This window comes from Zalophus californianus, chromosome 4 (assembly GCF_009762305.2).
Source record: "Zalophus californianus isolate mZalCal1 chromosome 4, mZalCal1.pri.v2, whole genome shotgun sequence".
NCBI lineage: Eukaryota > Metazoa > Chordata > Mammalia > Carnivora > Otariidae > Zalophus > Zalophus californianus.
In genome coordinates this window covers 52416821-52436011 of record NC_045598.1, presented here as the reverse complement: position 1 = coordinate 52436011, position 19191 = coordinate 52416821, and the positions used below count along the sequence as shown (strand labels likewise).

Below are 19191 nucleotides of genomic sequence, written 5' to 3'. Positions count from 1 at the left end.
AGAGGAGAGATCACAACCAACACCAAAGAAATACAAACAATTATAAGAACGTATTATGAGCAACTCTATGCCAGCAAATTAGATAACCTGGAAGAAATGGATGCATTCCTAGAGCTGTATCAACTACCAAAACTGAACCAGGAAGAAATAGAAAACCTGAACAGACCTATAACCACTAAGGAAATTGAAGCAGCCATCAAAAATCTCCCAACAAACAAAAGCCCAGGGCCAGATGGCTTCCCAGGGGAATTCTACCAAACATTTAAAGAAGAATTAATACCTATTTTCCTGAAACTGTTCCAAAAACTAGAAATGGAAGGAAAACTTCCAAACTCATTTTATGAGGCCACCATTACCTTGATTCCCAAACCAGACAAAGACCCCATCAAAAAGGAGAATTACAGACCAATATCCTTGATGAACATGGATGCAAAAATTCTCACCAAAATACTAGCCAATAGGATCCATCAGTACATTAAAAGGATTATTCACCATGACCAAGTGGATACTTGGCCAGGATACGCGCAGGGATAACTGGACTGCAAGTTTGGTTCAACATCCGCAAATCAATCAATGCGATACAATACATTAACGAAAGGAAGAACAAGAATCATATGATCCTCTCAACAGATGCAGAAAAAGCATTTGACAAATTACAGCATCCTTTCTTGATCAAAACTCTTCACAGTATAGGGGTAGAGGGTACATACCTCAATATCATAAAAGCCATCTATGAAAAACCTACAGCGAATATCATTCTCAATGGGGAAAAACAGAGCTTTCCCCCTAAGGTCAAGAACATGGCAGGGATGTCCACTATCACCACTGCTATTCAACATAGTATTAGAAGTCCTGGCCACAGCAATCAGACAACAAAAAGAAATCAAAGGCATCCAAATCGGCAAAGAAGAAGTCAAACTCACTGTTTGCAGATGATATGATACTTTATGTGGAAAACCCAAAAGACTCCACCCCAAAACTGCTAGAACTCATCCAGGAATTCAGTAAAGTAGCAGGATATAAAATCAATGCACAGAAATCAGTGGCATTCCTATACACCAACAACAAGACAGAAGGGAGAAATTAAGGAGTCGATCCCATTTACAATTGCACCCAAAACCATAAGATACCTAGGAATAAATGTAACCAAAGAGGCAAAGGATCTGTACTCAGAAAACTATAAAATACTCATGAAAGAAATTGAGGAAGACACAAAGAAATGGAAAAACGTTCCATGCTCATGGATTGGAAGAACAAATATTGTGAAGATGTCAATGCTACCTAGAGCAACCTACACATTCAATGCAATTCTCATCAAAATACCATCCACTTTTTTCAAAGAAATAGAACAAATAATCCTAAAATTTGTATGGAACCAGAAGAGACCCCGAATAGCCAGAGGAATGTTGAAAAAGAAAAGCAAAGCTGGCGGCATCACAATTCTGGACTTCCAGCTCTATTACAAAGCTGTCATCATCAAGATGGTATGGTACTGGCACAAAAACAGACACAGATCAATGGAATAGAATAGAGAGCCCAGAAATGGACCCTCAACTCTACGGTCAACCAATCTTTGACTAAGCAGGAAAGAATGTCCAATGGAAAAAAGACAGTCTCTTCAACAAATGGTGTTGGGAAAATTGGATAGCCACATGTAGAAGAATGAAACTGGACCATTTCCTTACACCACACACAAAAATAGACTCAAAACGGTTGAAAGACCTAAATGTGAGACAGCAGTCCATCAAAATCCTAAAGTAGAACACAGGCAGCAACCTCTTCAACCTCAGCCGCAGCAACTTCTTCCTAGAAACGTCACCAAAGGCAAGGGAAGCAAGGGCAAAAATGAACTATTGGGATTTCATCAAGATAAAAAGCTTTTGCACAGCAAAATAAAGTCAACAAAACCAAAAGAAAACCGACAGAATGGGAGAAGATATTTGCAAATGACATATCAGATAAAGGGCTAGTACCCAAAATCTATAAAGAACTTATCAAACTCAACACCCAAAGAACAAATAATCCAATCAAGAAATGGGCAGAAGACATAAACAGACATTTTTCCAAAGAAGACATCCAAATGGCCATCAGACACATGAAAAAGTGCTCAACATCGCTTGGCATCAGGGAAACCCAAATCAAAACCTCAATGAGATACCACCTCACACCAGTCAGAATGGCTAAAATGAACAAGTCAGGAAATGACAGATGTTGGCGGGGATGCAGAGAAAGGGGAACCCTCCTACACTGTTGGTGGGAATGCAAGCTGGTGCAGCCACTCTGGGAAACAGTATGGAGGTTCCTCAAAAAGTTGCAAATAGAGCTACCCTACAATCCAGTAATTGCACTACTGGGTATTTACCCCAAAGATACAAATGTAGGGATCCGAAGGGGTACATGCACCCTGGATGTTTATACCAGCAATGTCCACAATAGTGAAACTATGGAAAGAGCCAAGATGCCCATTGACAGATGAATGGATAAAGAAGATGTGGTATATATATATACAATGGAATATTATGCAGCCATCAAAAGGAATGAGATCTTGCCATTTGCAACGATGTGGATGGAACTGGAGGGTGTTATGCTGAGTGAAATAAGTCAATCAGACAAAGACATGTATCATATGACCTCACTGATATGAGGAATTCTTAATCTCAGGAAACAAACTGAGTGTTGCTGGAGTGGGGGTGGGGTGGGAGGGATGGGGTGGCTGGGTGATAGACTCTGGGGAGGGTATGTGCTATGGTGAGCGCTGTGAACTGTGCAAGAGTGTTGAATCACAGATCTGTACCTCTGAAACAAATAATGCAACATATTTTAAGAAAAAAGAAAAAGAAGAAGATAACAGGAGAGGAAGAAAAGGGGAGTATGTCAGAGGGGGAGACGAACCATGAGAGATGATGGACTCTGAAAAACAAACTGAGGGTTCTAGAGGGGAGGGGGGTAGGGGGATGGGTTAGCCTGGTGATGGGTATTGAGGAGGGCACGTTCTGCATGGAGCACTGGGTGTTAATGAACAAACAATGAATCATGGAACACTGCACCAAAAACTAATGATGTAATATATGGTGATTAACATAACAATAAAAAATTAAAAAAAAAAAAGAAGATAAGCAGGAGGGGAAGAATGAAGGGGGGAAACTGGAGGGGAAGATGAACCATGAGAGACAATGGACTGTGAAAAACAAACTGAGGGTTCTAGAAGGGAGGGGCGTGGGGGGATGGGTTAGCCTGGTGATGGATGGGTATTAAAGAGGGCACGTTCCGCATGGAGCACTGGGTGTTATGCACAAACAATGAATCATGGAACACTACATCAAAAACTAATGATGTAATATATGGTGATTAACATAACAATAAAAAATTTAAGGAAAAAAAAAGTTAACCAGCTTGTCCAAGGTCATATGGTTTTTCAAATGATTTCAACAATAGCTAATTAAGTAAAGAGTAATTGTTCCCCTTATTGTTATTAAAACAATAAATGTTTCTGTAAAATATAAAAATAGTTAAGTAAAATTTGTTTAAAAATATTGTCAAAGCCTTCAATTAACATGAGAATGCAAATTTTTTTTCACTTAATCTAATTCAAGACAAATAAGTTTGTTGCTCTAGTTGTTCTGTGTTATTTTTTAAAAAATAATAATAATGCACAGTTACCATTAGGCCTTTTGAAATTTCATGAATAGTTCACGGACTTCTATCACTAACTGTGAGTGTCCGTGGGGCCTGAGGCTTCCAGGATGGGTCACTGCTCTAGAGGGCTAGGCTTTGCTGTTTATCATTTGAAAACTATTTCTCAATGTACTGAATAAATGGTGAATGCATTTGTGTTCATGGTGACTTTTTCTAAACTTAGGCATGATTCTGTTCATCAGGAAGGCATACAAAGTTCTTTCCTTTGGCCTGAATGCTTAGCTGGAGAAAACACAATTTTAGGATTTCCTCAAGCTGTTTGCATGATCCCTGAAGGTACAGATCATAAAGATTTCAAAGGAACCTTAGGACCTGGGGAAGAAATGAAAAGCTCACCTTTGCCCTTAGTTTTGTGTGTCCCGTGTGTCCCTTAGCCAGGAGATCTGGGGGCCTGGCTTACTGATGACTCCAGGTGTATGTAGGAGGGTCCGATTTCAAAGTACTCTGGGATCTAAACAAGGGCTTGAGGCTTTCATTTACAATAGAAAGACAGCCTGAAATTGTTCTGCAAAGTCTGTCCTCCTCCAAGAGGTAGGATTCAGAAAGAATAGGGAATTACTTCCAGCTAAAAGGTAGTGGGATTCCTCTCAGACCCATAATAAAACCATCTGCAAGATGGGGCACAGAATATCACACCAGAGGGAAGTCGGTGATGAAAAAATCATGACAATCATATCTTTGGATGGCAGTGCATTGAACTGGCATAATCCACCATTTGTCAAAGGTCTTCACTAACTTGGGTGTCACTTTCTGAAAAGCTGCGGGCAGAATCACAAGCTGAGCTCAAAGAAACAGTGTATTGAGACTCAAGCCCTTACAAAGAGCCATATGTATAAAGGTGTGAACTGCTGCATTATTTATAAATGTTTAGAAAAGGGGGGACAAGTTGCTAAATGATAGTGATTTCGGTCAGGAGAACACAGCCATTAGTCATGAGAGACAGAGAGATAATGTTACTATATGGAAAAGATCTAAGGTACAATATTAAGTGGAAACAGAAGATGCAAGCCATTGTACATACAACGTTACTGCAATCATGTGGCAAGTGTATGGGGAAAATGACCAGAGGGCATTGATAACATTTATTGAATGTGTATTATGTGCCAGGTGCTGTGCAAAGCATGAATTATCTCATTTAATCCTTACCGAAAAACTCTAATGAGGAAGCTTCTCTCCCATAAGGATGGATAAGAAAACTGAGGCTGAGGGAAGTTAAACTTGCCTAATATCACACTGTGGTTAACTCACGGGACTAGAAGCAGATGCTAACCTCTCTATTAGGAAATCACGGTTGTGTTGTAGGTACTAGACTTATGTTTACATTCTTTTCTTTTAATCTATTCTCCACATGTTCTGTAGTGGATTATATTAAATTCAAAATATTTTAAGGTGTGTGTGAAGAAATTAGAATTAGTAACCTTTAAGAATGTTCAGATAATATACTCAGATCTCATTGGACAGTGAATTTAGCTCTGATAAGGCTTATGGTTCCATTAAGCACAGGAATGAAAATGTTACCCCAAATCAGATGCAGCAAATTTTTTTGAGCTCTAACTATTGGGAGGATTAATGAGATAAGGCATGTCAGGTGCTTAGCACAGTGCCTGGGGGACACTAGTAAGCACTCAGCAGATATTATCTACTATTAGTGCCATGTGCCAGGTACTGCCTGAGTGCTCCTCACAAACACCCTGAATCTTTAGCTATTATTATCTGCATTTTGCTGATGAGAAGATTGAGATTCAGAGGGATTCGGTAACTTACTCATTGTTACTCAGTTATAAAACGGTACAGCCAAGTTCAGTCGCCCTTCCCTTTTCCCTTCCCTGTACCAGTTTCGCCCCAACAGGTGAAACATATATGGTGGCATACACTTGCCTAAACCAGTAGCATAATCTGGGGTGGATTCCCCCCACCTGTCCATAAGCCCACACTAGCGAACTATTCTGGGAAGCTCAAACTTCTCATTCTGGGATTCCAAGTCCTTTGGTATCTGCTCTGATCATACATATGTCAAAATCCACTTTCCATTTCTCACCCACACAGGATCTTCCTTTTAACTGGGTTCCCCCCCCATCCCCCGTGCCTCCCGCAGAGTACTGCATTCCCTCAGTCTCACCTAATCCTCTCCATCCTTTAGGGCCCAGTTTAAGTCCAACCTCTGCCAGGAAGCCCAACCCCCCCCCACATCAATTTCTCCCTCTCTTGACTTCCCACAGAACATATTCTCTATGTCATTTAATTATACACCATGTCATTTAATCCTTTAAATAGTTAATGTCTCTAAGACCTGATACTCTAAGGTTGTTGGTTCCTAAGAGCAAGGCCAACTGTATATGTGTTTCTCTTCTACCTCTTTAGAGTGCCTAGTATAGCACAAGTTCCTCTAATATTTCTATTAATCAGGATTCATAGTTGCAAATAACAGAAAACCTAACTTTACCTGGCAGAAGCTAAGAACAACAACAAAGCAGGGGTTGAGGGTAGGGGGAAGAGGTGTTTATAGACTCATGTAATTGACAAATCTCATGCCTTGGGCCATGATTGGATTCTCAAATACAACAGTGGAGCTGGGTCAGTTGTAAGGTCACCCCAAAGTGGGTATCGGGCCAGCCCCACCCAGCCCCAGAGTGGACAACGGGCAGATTTCCCCAAAGGAAAAGCAAGCTGCTCTTGTCAAAAGAAGGATGAATGGACCCTGGCCAGGCAAGAACAGCAGATGTCCCTTACCTTATTGAATCAAATTCCTCAGCATTTATTTAATACTACTACTACTAACTGTCCTTCACTGCTCAGGCACCAGACTGTAACCCCATTAGGAACTGCCAGGCAGCAACTGAGCTCTTATTAACCTGATCTCCACTGAAGTGAGCCAGGCCTGGGGCCAGAGCTACAAAGGAGAGCTTACAAATCTCTGACACAGCATTTTAATACCACAGGGGATTTTTTTCCTTTCCCACAAATTGTGTTAACCCTTCGGGAAGAGGGGGGCAACCCAGTGTAGAGCTCATTAGTGGCTTTCCTTCAGAGCTTTTAACTGGGTTCCCCCCCATCCCCTGTGCCTCCCGCAGAGTACTGCATTCCCTCCGTGATTTTTCTTAATATTGTGCAGACGGCAGGCTAATCCATCTTCAAATGATCTAATTGCATCTAACTTTCTCTTAAGAAACACGGCGTGGAGTTGCAAAGTCTTAATTGTGGGGTGTATGCTGAATGTCTCCAAGATTACAGAGCCAAGCACTCAGACCAAAGCTGGGGAATTTCCAGTGGAAACTTTCGGGGGAAGGAAATGGAAGGTGGCGAGTGGCGGACTGGGAAGCCTCATCAGGCCCAGTTCTTGGGTCCCAGTGCTCTTAAAATCGAAGAAACGCCTCAACCAACCGCCTAGGAATTTCCACTGGGTGCTTGTGGAGGTTCCCTCCGTGCCATCAAAGACTCACGCTTCCAACGGTGATGGAGGTAATGGGTAAAATAAAGGGGCACATGGAGGGGAAGAGGCAGGCAGAGGAGTCTCTGGGTGCTTCTGATGAGCTGGGCAAGAATAAGGACCCAAGTGGACAATATTTTCTAAGAGGTTCCCCTGGCCTTTCTACTCTCTTAGCTGAGCAACACCTTGCAAAGGACCTAATGAAATAAAACATTTACATAGAGGAGGTAAGCTAACCACGGTAGGGGTGGGGGAGTGAAGGGGGGAGGACTGTGGGGGGCCAGGGGGAAGCCAGGAATCGCAATGATTCCAGTGTTGGTGGGAGAGGTTACACACAAGCAGGTGAGGTTAGCGCAAATACCAAAGGGTCTCTTTAACTGAGCATTTTTTTTTAAAGATAATTTATTTATATATTTATTTGACAGAGAGAGAGAGAGAGAGAGAGAGAGAGGGAACACAAGCAGGGGGAGTGGGAGAGGGAGAAGCAGGCTTCCTGCTGAGCAGGGAGCCCGATTCGGGGCTCGATCCCAAGCCCCTGGGATCATAATCTGAGCCATGACCTGAGCCGAAGGCAGACGCTTAACGACTGAGCCACCCAGGCGCCCCTCACAGCATTTCTGTAAAACCTCGCTTATCTTATTTATCATGTTTATTCCTCACAACTACTCGGGTGGTGGGGAGGTTCAGTTGTTTTCTGAGTGTGCATTAGGGAGAAACGAGGCTCCCAGCTGAGGTGTCTGGGGCAGCTGGTGCCTGGTGGACGTGAGATCCAGATTTCTGACTCCAAGGTGGACACCGCTGGCTGAGCCCCTGCCTCAGACACACCAGGGGGGTACTGGGGGTCTGAGTCAGGGTTGCATGCAGACTGCCCCCCTCCCCAGGTTGCTGGCATGTGTAGGTACAGAGAACATATCTCTCCCATTCCCTGGCAGGCCTGGAGGAACTCTCATTTTTACTAGGATGAAGTCATATATAAAACAATAACATGGTTTCTGTCAACATCAGGCCTTTAGGCCTTTGTTCAGTCCTCCCCACAAACATATTTATATTGGCCCCAGCTAACAACATCCCACTTTCCATTTGCATTTGCAATCCCTTATGTCTCATCTAGTACCCAATACACAGGAAATCAGGCTGTAAAGGAACTGACAGTAACCCTAAGGCACTTATATTAATTCCACTTTCAAGTCCCTAGTGGCAATGAGAACTGGGAGGCCTTACTCAGGGTCTTGCCCCAGAGACCTTCTTTCTTGGACATCAGCCCCTAGTCCCCTCTTCATTCAGGTCTCCAAAAGGAGTCTCTGCAGGCCATTTATATACAACAGCTTGGAAAGAAGAAGCCACAGAAAGCCGACCCTTAGCAAGAGGAATACTAGCAAACTTCCATCGAGGGCTTGTTATGTGCCAGGCACCGTGCTAAGTGAATTACACACATTATCGCACTTAATCTTTTTTTTTTTAAGATTTTATCTATTCATTTGAGATACAGAGATACAGAGAGAGAGAGCATGGGCAGAGGGAGAGGGAGAGGGGGAAGCAGGCTCCCCACCAAGCCAGGAGCCCGACATGGGGCTCGATCCCAGGACCCTGGGCTCATGACCCGAGCTGAGGGCAGACACCTACCTGACTGAGCCCCCCAGGCACCCCTATCGCACTTACTCTTCACAATCCTTTGAGTGGATGCTATTATTACTCACATTTTCACAGAAGAGAAAACCTCACTGGTTCTTCTGCAACTCTAGAAGTTTCTCTGCTCTAAGGCAGGCAGCAATAGTGTGTTGTTACTCACTCATTGAATGTCCGGAGAGTAAGCAAGTGCCCTCTTTGTACCAGGGCTAGGGGACCCGAAAGCGGGTGGTTCTGCTCAGATCGTGAAACCACGGACCACAACAGAGTGTAAAATAGGGAAGAACAAATGTGTCAGGAGAGTGGAGGAAGGAAATTCCTTTCAGGTAGGTTCTGCCAGCTAAAAGAGGAGAGAACACGGGTGCCTGGGTGGTTCATTTGGTTGAGTGTCTGACTCTTGGTTTTGGCTCAGGTCATGATCTCAGGTTGTGGGATCAAGCTCCCCCTCAGGCTCCGTGCTCAGTGTAGAGTCTGTTTCAGATTCTCTCTCCCTCTCCCTCTGCCCCCTAAAATAAATGAATAAAATAATATTAAAAAATAATAAAAAGGAGAGAACAATTTCCTCATTGGCTATGCCCTCTTCTCTTTGAACATGGCCAATTACTGCATCCCACAGAACTCTACTCTCCATCGCTTGCTGAAGGCCAAGCGGCTCTAAAAGGCCAAGCATTCTGGTTGACTAGAAAGTTGTAGACTTATTCTCTCTTTGTCCCATGAAAATCAGAGACATATCCATGTCTTTCTCTATAGTTTCCACTCAACCCTGGTGATGGAGAAGTCCAGATGAAGATGGAACCCATAATCTGCTCCCTGAAAGAGCCTCAAAAATTTGTGAGTGTGTGTATGGGGCTGTGTAGCTCTGTCCTAGGCTCTACTAGGCATTTTGTATGCATTTTCTCATTTGATTTCATTTCTCCTGTTTACTTTTACTTATTTAACATAATCTTCACACTGGCTTCCTCTCCAGGCCATCTCAAAATTTCTCACTTCTTTATAAGCCTCCTAACCCTACCCTAGCCCAACTCACCAAACCACCTACTTTCTCTGTCTGGACTAGTACAACAGCCTCCTTCCACCAGTCTTCCAGCCTCCTATGCCTGTTCCATCCTCCACACAGCTGTCTCCACACAGTGCTCTTCTGACTGTACGTTAGAGCATGTCACTCCTCCAGCTAAAACCCTCCCATGGCTCCCAGCGCTCTTGGAATGAAGTCCACAAGGCGCTGCAGGATTTGGCTCCCACTTACCTCTCCAACCTCACGTCACACCTCCCACCCCTAACTCACCCATTTTCGGTCACATTGGCCTCCTTTCTGTTCCACGATGGTGTCAAAGTCTTTCCTACTTCAGGGTTTTTGCTCTTGCTGTTCTTTTATCTGGAACAGTCTTCCCCAGTTCTTAACAAGACTGGCTCATTCTATTCCCCAGATGTTGGCTCAAATGTCAGCTTCTCGGGGGGAAATCTTTGCTCACCAGGCTGTTAAAGCAGTTCCTTTCCTACATCCAGATAATGACACTTCACCCAATCTTCTTCCTGTTTATTTGTTTCTGTGTTTATTGTCTACTTCTCGCACTAGAACTGAGTTCCACGAGGACCAAGAACTTGCCCAGTGTTGTTCACCAATACATCCCTGAAGCCTTGGCCTGGTACATAGTGGTTGCTCAATTCATCTTTATTGAATTAGCAAATAAATAGTTCAATATTAGCAAATGAACCTTCCCAAGGACTCCTGAGGTGGACATCTCAGGATATTCTCATTGGGTAGCTCGAGAAACTGAAGCTCAAAGGCAGGGCCAGGATTCGAACCAGGTCTGCATGGCTCCTACACCAGGCCTCTTGTTACTATGCCAGAGAGTAACTCAAGGTCATCAAAACATGAGAAAGATGCATACTACAACACAGATGAACCCTGAACGCATTATGCAAAATGAAAGAAACCAGACACGAAAGGCTACATACTGCATGATTCCATTAATATAAAATGTCCAGAAGAGGCAAATCCATGGAGACAGAAAGTGGATTAGTGGTTGCCAAGGGCAGGGGGCAGGGAGAGATGAGGAGCGACTGCTTCCTGGGCACACAGTTTCCCTTTGGAACGATGAAAATGTTCTGCGACTAGATTGTGGTGATGGTTGCACAACACTGGGAATGTACTAAGTGCCACTTAATTGTATACTTTAAAACTGCTGAAATGCTAAATATTATTTTATGTATATTTTACCACAGTAATAGCATTGACAAAAAAGCAAGGAAGATCTCCCAGGACAGGCAGGTCCCCCTAGCCATTTGGAGGCCCAGACAGGCGACCTCTCAAAGTTCTGGCCTCCTGGCCCCTCCGCTGTGCCTGGCGGCAGACATGGGAGCGGGGCTGCCTCCTCCCATCGTCCTGACCCTCTGCAAGGTCTGCCTACCAGCATGGTGGACTGTTGCAAAATTAACCCTAATCTAAAAGAATAACATTTCACTTTGCAACTTGATGGTGTTTCTCTTTGCAATTTACCCTTTCTCTTTAATCAGGACAATTCCCCCAAACAATCACACACACACACATATATATATATATATTTTTAAAGATTTTATTTATTCATCTGAGACGCAGAGATACAGAGAGAGAGAGAGAGAGAGAGAGAGAGAGAGAGAGAGAGCATGAGCCGGGAGAGAGGCAGAGGGAGAGGGAGAAGCAGGCTCCCTGCTGAGCCAGGAGCCCGATGTGGGGCTCGATCCCAGGACCCTGGGATCATGACCTGAGCCGAAGGCAGACGCTTTAACCATCTGAGCCACCCAGGCGCCCCACACATATATATTTTTAATCCAAGAGGAAATGTAGCCTGCTGAATGCAGCTTTGAAATCCCATCCAACTGCTGCTCCCGTTTTTTAATTCCTATTTTTAGCCCTAAACAGAAAAATGATTCAAACAAATACCATTCTGGAGAAGTCTGAGTTCTTGCCATGGAAAGTCTCTCTGAAACAGAAGTGAGAAGGAGGTGGTGGGGGTTGGGGTGGAGGCGTTTGCTGGAAGATGCTTCACCCCTCCTTCCGATCCCAAAGCCAGGACCTCACCCATTTCCCCAGTTTAACAGAATGCTTCTCCTTTTGCCCCCAAACATCAAATCTCCCTGTGCTCTCACCACAGAATGCTTTTCTGGGGTTAGACATCCTGACTTCTTGATTTTTTTTTTTCCCCCTGAATTCAATGAAATCACCTGAACAACTCTAGGGGAATGGAGGTTTCAGGACTGCTTAGAATGAAGCCACAGTGTGGACAGACACTGCTGCTCCCCAGGGAATGTGGTCACCAAGGTGGAGTGAGCTCACCGAGGGACCGTGGCTGCCTGAAGACCAGGTTACTGATAATGAGCAAATGGCACATCATTCATTCGTTCAGTACTTTGACAAACGCCTACTAAGTGTCAGTCGCTGTGCTAAGCCCATGATTTCATTTTAATGGAACAAATTGCTATTCAACTCCTACTGTGCTCTGCTACATGCTGGGGACAAGAGTGAACAAGACACAGAAAATTGCTGCCACTGCTTTGTGATCCAGCTAGATTCTGGAGTGGTGCTGTCCGATATGGTAGCCACAAAACACGTGTGACTACTGAACAGCTGAAATGCGGCTAGTGTAATTGAGAAAATGACATTATATTTTTATTTAGGTTTAATTAATTTAAATTTAAATTAAAAACTGAAGCAGTGTGAAATCATTTTCTGTTAAACACAACTTTATTGCTCTGGTAGGACTTTATTTTACTTTAATTGCTGCATCACATAAGATTTCATTCTTTACCATACTGCATGTATTGAGTGCATTGGTTCCAAAATTACATATTAATATATCGTGAACCTAGAAGGTGTAAACAGAATGATTCAGTTCAAATGATTTTTTTATGCATCACATAACATTACAATATGCTAATTTGAATGTTTTATGCAGACAGCAATAAGTTACAGTAAAACCTACATAAATCATAGTTGGTAATTAAACTGAAATACTATTATTTTCATTACAATGCAGTTAATTTATTTTTCTAGTTCAAAAAATAAGTATGGAAAAATTTTAAGTTTCAAATGAAAGCATACTACTGCTGCAGAACTGAGTGGAGATTTGGAAGCTAGCACTATGACCAAAACAGTAATGGGAAGAAGAGGCTGGAATAAGATATGCTGCAAAGTTCACGACGAAGGTCAACTGGGCAGAGTCAAAGAAGTTGTTTGTTGTATTAAAAAAAAGTAAAGATAATAAAACAGACAACAGGAGGAAGCATTTTCAGCAAATCATACATAGTGATTTTGATTTTAAAAAGGGTCCCTTTCAACAGTCGAAAAAGATTCAAGGAAATTAGCCATCTAAAATCGGAACTCAATGTATTAACAAACTATTTTTTACACAGTTTTAACAGAATCTGAGTATGTAACTTTGGCCAGGTATAAAGCCACTTTTAGAGGGCGAGAGTAAAAGAAATTATTATTTTAGCTATGGATAGCCTATAGAATGTAAAACCTTCCTAATAAGATCAAAGATCAATTGAGTCATAATTTGAAAGCTTGCAGGTACTTTTCTATTGATTTAGATGAGTCAAAAGATAAAAGAGAAACTGGCCAATTAATACTTCATGTACCTTTTACTTTAAAAGACTTCCAAATTCACAAAAAAAATGTCAGTTTGCAGCCTAAGAAATTGAACTCCTAGGGACACCTGGGTGGCTCAGCTGGTTAAGCATCTGCCTTCAGCTCAGGTCATGATCTCGGGGTCCTGGGATGGAGTGCCACATCGGGCTCCCTGCTCAGCAGGGAGTCTACTTCTCTCTCTCCCTCTGCACCCCCCACCCCTGTGCTCTCTCTCTCTCTCTCAAATAAGTAAATAAATAAATAAATATTTTTAAAAAAATTGAACTCCTAAAGTAGTTTTTTTTTTAATCTTTTACAGCTGTCAAATAATTTGTCAGATATAAAAAAATTAGTTTCTATCATGATGGTACTACAGCTGTTAGGTCAAAAATCTAGACTTAGTGGAATCTTAAAATGAGACTGATGTTTTCCTCATTGTTTTTTTCTACTGTATGATACATACTGAAAATATCTGTGCTCAGTTTTCTGAAACAGACTCTCTGAAAAGCGTCATGGATACTGTTGTTAAAATTGCCTCATATATGCATGCACATGGAATCATTGTCAGTTTATAGGAATGTTGAAAGGAACCAAAGGCAATGAATTTAATGATATCATGTTCTTTGCCAGTACTTGTTGATTGAATTGTGGAAGGGTTTTACAAAGATTTACTTTGCTGTTAACTCCAATTCAAGATTTTCTTTGAAACTGAAAGAATCCTTGCCAAATTCTCAATAATCAAAGACCAAAAAATGGCAATATGATTTACATTTTCTCACTGATACCACACTGGATATAAACAAGCTAAACTTCCAGCTCCAAGGAAAGGAAAAGCTTATTGTAACCTAACTAGACAGGTATGAGAATGTATTTTGTAACTGAGACTTTTCATAATACAAACGAACAGTCAGCTTTTACATACTTAGCGGCAATCGGTATGCAGGAGATTTTAATTGTAACTGGCAAAGTGTTGTAAATTGCAAAATGTGCAGGAAAAATTTGAAGAAGGTTTTGTTGGTATTGATAAATTTAGTGCTGCTTTTCAATTCATGTAATAGACCTTTGAATTCAATATGAATGTTGAGTTGATATAAGATTTAGTAAATTTACATAATGTGGGTAGACATAGTTTAAAAATTGATATGTTTGTTTTACAAAGTCAAGTCAATTCTTCTGGAAAAGATGAACCAGTTTTGGAATGTGGACGTGAATATTAAAGAAAAAAATTTTTTTTGGTATTCGATTTGGTTATTGAAAAACTGAGTATATTTGGAACAATTTGGGAATGGGAATCTATGTTTTTAATTATAAGTTCATCTTATTTTATTTTTTCAAAGATTTTATTTCTTTATTTGACAGAAAGAGACACAGCGAGAGAGGGAACACAAACAGGAGGAGTGGGAGAGGGAGAAGCAGGCTTCCCATGGAGCAGGGAGTCCGATGTGGGGCTCGATCCTAGGACCCTGGGATCATGACCTGGGCCGAAGGCAGACGCTTAACGACTGAGCCACCCAGGCACCTTAACTGTTCATTTTATAAAGTGTAAGTACAGATCAAGTATTTCGAATGCAAATTTATTATCCAAACTAAGAGGTGCTGTAAATATAACAGACATACTAGATTTTGAAGACTTCAAAAAAAAAAGAATGTATCTCAATATCTTTTATACCTTTATACTGATTTCATGTTGAAATTATATTTTGGATGTAGTTGAGTAAAAAATGTGTATTAAAATTAATTTCACTTGTTTCTTTTAACTTTTTTTTAATGTGGCTACTAGTAAGTTTAAAATTACTTATATGACTTGTATTGTTTCTAATGGGCATCACTGTTCTAGAGACACAGATAAATATCACAGCACTCACCATATTACATTCTAATGGCCTTCAGAGAAAGGGTTTCATGTGAGCACATAGAACATCTATCCGGTCTCAGAATAATTAGCAGAGGATAGGAGCATTAAAAGTCAGCCACAAAAATCCTAGCTAAGTAATAGATGTTTGTAATGACAGACCCATGATAGCTTTTCCACTATCTATGGAACACTTCCCATCCCAATGGCAAACATTTGCATTTGGGTTACTCCATTGTTCGAGTTCTAGGAGTAGGCTCCTGACTTATAAGCAAGGGCAAGAGGGTTGAATAGCATGGGTTAAGCTCAGGTGACCCAAATTGACCCCAGACTAATCTGCAGAGCCACCAACCATTGGCAATCACTATGGAATGTATTTACTAAAGATAAATGATGTTCCATGAGTTCACGAGTTAGTTAGGTTAGGAGATGTATCAGTTGGTTAGCATTATTTAGTAATAATAGTAGGATTTATAATTTGTACCTGGTTTTAGTGGCGTCCTGTCACACAGGTGGAATATGCCTATGTGAACAGCTCACTGTGACCTCCACTACAACCTGACTGGACTTCTTGGTACCCAGGTGCCTCACATGCATGCCAGTAGAGTTCAAGACCTGCAGACAAAGGGTGTCCTGCGTGACCCAGGTGTAGGGGGAAAAAGCTTGCACCTGAGATCTCTGGATCCTTGCTTTGCATATCTATCTCTTGCTCTTGCTGTGCTGTATCCCTTGCCTGTAATAAAACTCCTCCATGAGGATAAACTGTTCGAGTGTTGTGAGTCCTTTTAGCAATGAGACACGTAATGTAACTCGTGTAATTCATGTAAAGGTTCATCAATTGATTGCCTCCCCAAGAGAGGAGGCAATAAATCAGACTGGCTAAAGCCTGAGCCTTGGAGCCTACCTGCCTGGGCTTGGATTGAGGCTTCATCCTTTGCTAGCTGAGTCTCCTTAAGCGAGCGCATTGGCTGAATATTTGTGGCGCCACAATTTATGGCGTTCCCCCAGCCCTCCCCAATTTATGTTGAAAACGAACCCCCAATGTGATAGTATTAGGAGGTGGGGCCTTTGAGAGGCATTTAGGTCATGAGGGTGGAGCCCTCAGAAACAGGATTAATGCCCTTATAAAAGGGACCCAGAGAGCTCCCTTATTTGGCCATGTAAGCACGCAGCAAGAAGACGGTCCACAGCCTGGAAAAGGGCTCTCACAAGAAAGCAACCATGCTGGCAGCCAGATCACAAACTGCAAGCCTCCAGAACAGCAAGGAATAGATTTCTGTTGTTGAGAAGCCACCCAATCTATGGTACTTTGTTACCTCAGCCCAAACTAAGACAGCGACTTACTTAATCTGTACAATGGGAAATTAATAGTGCCGAGCTCAAAGGATTCAATGAGTCCATCCTTGTGCAAGGCTTTATAAAGATATCTGGCACAGAACAGCACTTAGTGTTTACCACTTAACAAAGTCTGTCTTTAGAGTCCCAAGAAGCAAATTTCTGTAAGTTTTCTGTCCTTGTTTTTAGCCCCCAGGAGTTCATAAATATTGAGGTCTAGACTCAGAGCACCCCTCTACACAATTAAAAAGAACTTGTAATGATAAGAAAGGGAACAGGGCTGATCATTTATCAATTTTCCCATTTTTCTAGAGAGGAAAGTAAAACACCAAGCTACCTTGACAAAACTACTGGATGCTGTAAAATCAAAAAATGTTAAAAAAAGTTTTGAAAAATTATAAATAGTCATACAAATGTCAGAAATTTTATTCTTGTCCCTTTTTACAACTTCTCTTGGGAATTTCACCCTCTTCAAAGCTTTGCCCGTTCACTTCGGCAAAGTGACCATCATGTCTATCCCTTCAGTCCTGACCTCTGTCCTAGGTCCCAGTTCTACAACCCAAACTGTCCACTGGATGGTTCTACCAGCAGACTAGGCAAGAATAGCAATGCTGAATACACTATTTTTCACTCATGGTTTCTTCCTAGCCCATCTACACCCTAGCTTTACCAGTGGATGGAAATCAATGTGGGGTATTGACACTGGTGCTGGGCCTGTTTGCACTCAGATTGATTCCTTGCCCTCCCCCTGCTCTGCTCAGGATCCCCAAGACAGGTGACTTCTGCAGGCTCAATTCTCAGGTTTTCTGTGTCAAGTAGCTTCTTGTAGAGTTCCCCTAATGGAAGGTGCTGGCTGGTGTTTTGGAAGTAGAGAGGAAGAGAGAAGCCAAGTTGTTTCCCCCCACCTTATTTCTTGATCAGTAGGAATGGCTTCTCATGGTTCCAGTGCCCACAGAACAGGCCTGCCATCATCCCAACCTCCACAGATGACCCTACCCTTGGGCTCTGGTAAAACCACTTCTTCTCTTTGTCCTTCCAGTCTAGGCATGGCTGTGGCTTCTATCTGTTGCTGATCTTTTGAGCAGCATTCACTGACCTTTTAGCATAGTCAAGATTGTTCATAACATGTCATTTACTGTGTTTGTTGTAAGAGCTGGTTGTTTCTCTTAGAAAGCTCAATGAGTATACACATCAGTAATGAGCTTGTCTTCACAAGTCATACATGCATACCAGTGTCCTTATTTTCCCATCAGCCTTCAGGGTCTGCCAGTTAGGCATCATGGTCATCTGATCAGTGCTTTCAAAACACCCATGTGAAGCCATCAGAGGGCTGTCTCCACCATCACATCACAATGCCTCCTGCTGTGATCCCACTGCTTAACTTCAGAGGTATTCAGCCCACAGATAGCTACTTCCCCTATACCCAGGAGGGCACAATACCACACCAGTTCATAATTTGCTGGTGGTGAGGGGGGCCTCCTACATTGGAATTTTCTGTAAAATCATCCTCACTGATCGATCTAACTATATAATATCATGATTAAAATGGGCAGCATGCAAGCACAACCAGATAAAAGAGGACTAGTAACACCTTGGAGCAGAGAAAGAGAACCCAGGGGTAAAGTGCATGAAATTCAGAACTTGAAGAGGTCTTACTATAATAAAGGTACTAGCAAACTGAATGTCAATGAGTCATGAAGTTTAGAATTAGAAGCCCCCTTAGATGACATTGAACTCAAGCTCTTCAGTTTGCAAAGAAAAAACTGAGGCCCCCAAAAGGTAAGCAGTATGTCCAGGGTCACAAGCTAGTGAATGACACAAAAAGGACTAGAACTCAGATAGGTACCTTTTCTCCAGACCCTTGTTTCTCAACATATGTGGACGAGCAGCACCAGCACTTGCTGGGAAAGTTTTAAGAGATGCAGGATGTCAGGCCTTAAGCCAGACCTATACCTTTAGAATCTGCATTTTAGCAACATCCCCAGGTGACTTGCATACACACTATAATCTGATCCTGACTGACAGGCCCTGGAGGCTGATGGGAAAATAAGGACAACTGGTTTACGTGTGTGATTTGTGAATACAGGTTCATTACTCATCTGTACACTCAGAGCTTTCTAAGAGAAATGAACCACACTCTGATTCCTCTGGGGCTTTCTAGTTCACCCACAGCCAGAGTTGAGGTAGAAATGTTCTCCATTTCTTGAAAAGTACTTGCTATGTAACTTACAGCAGGAGCCGATATTAAAACTCATAAACACAGGAAGGGAAAGTGTAAATGATGGAGAATGAGGACTTTTAGATTGGTTTTGCTGCTTGGCACTCACTTGTATGACTTGAAAAAAAGCTTCTAAGAACCAGAGCCTGGAACACAGAAGGCACTTGATAAAAATGTGTTGAGTAAATGAATAAAACCTTGTCATATGTGGAGAAAAGATTTCAGGACACAGACTCTCAATGTACAAGTTAACACACACTTGTTGAGCACCTACTACACACCAGATACTGGGTGAGGTATGGGGATACCTTCATGACTAACAGGTAGACTGAGAAGCTCACGGCCTGGTGGACAAGCTTTCAGAATGTGTGTTCCTAGAAAGCAAGAACTTTCTCTTCCCTCTTCTCTATTTAAATGTGCCCTGCACA

At 42.1% G+C, this 19191-nt stretch overlaps 1 protein-coding gene and 2 long non-coding RNA genes across 3 annotated transcripts in view; 1 reads left to right on the top strand and 2 right to left on the bottom strand.

Moving 5' to 3' along the window:
- The window catches only part of ROR1 (receptor tyrosine kinase like orphan receptor 1), a 181240-nt gene that overhangs the window by 103454 nt on the left and 58595 nt on the right, over positions 1-19191 (bottom strand).
- On the top strand, positions 6918-14756 carry LOC113935045. The gene is made up of 3 exons (XR_003523869.1): positions 6918-7155; positions 9500-9580; positions 14718-14756. It is a non-coding gene; the product is annotated as an uncharacterized LOC113935045 (long non-coding RNA).
- LOC113935048 lies at positions 12480-17809 on the bottom strand. Its single transcript, XR_003523878.1, has 3 exons — positions 17451-17809; positions 15695-15825; positions 12480-12594 (listed from the first exon to the last, which is right to left on the bottom strand). It is a non-coding gene; the product is annotated as an uncharacterized LOC113935048 (long non-coding RNA).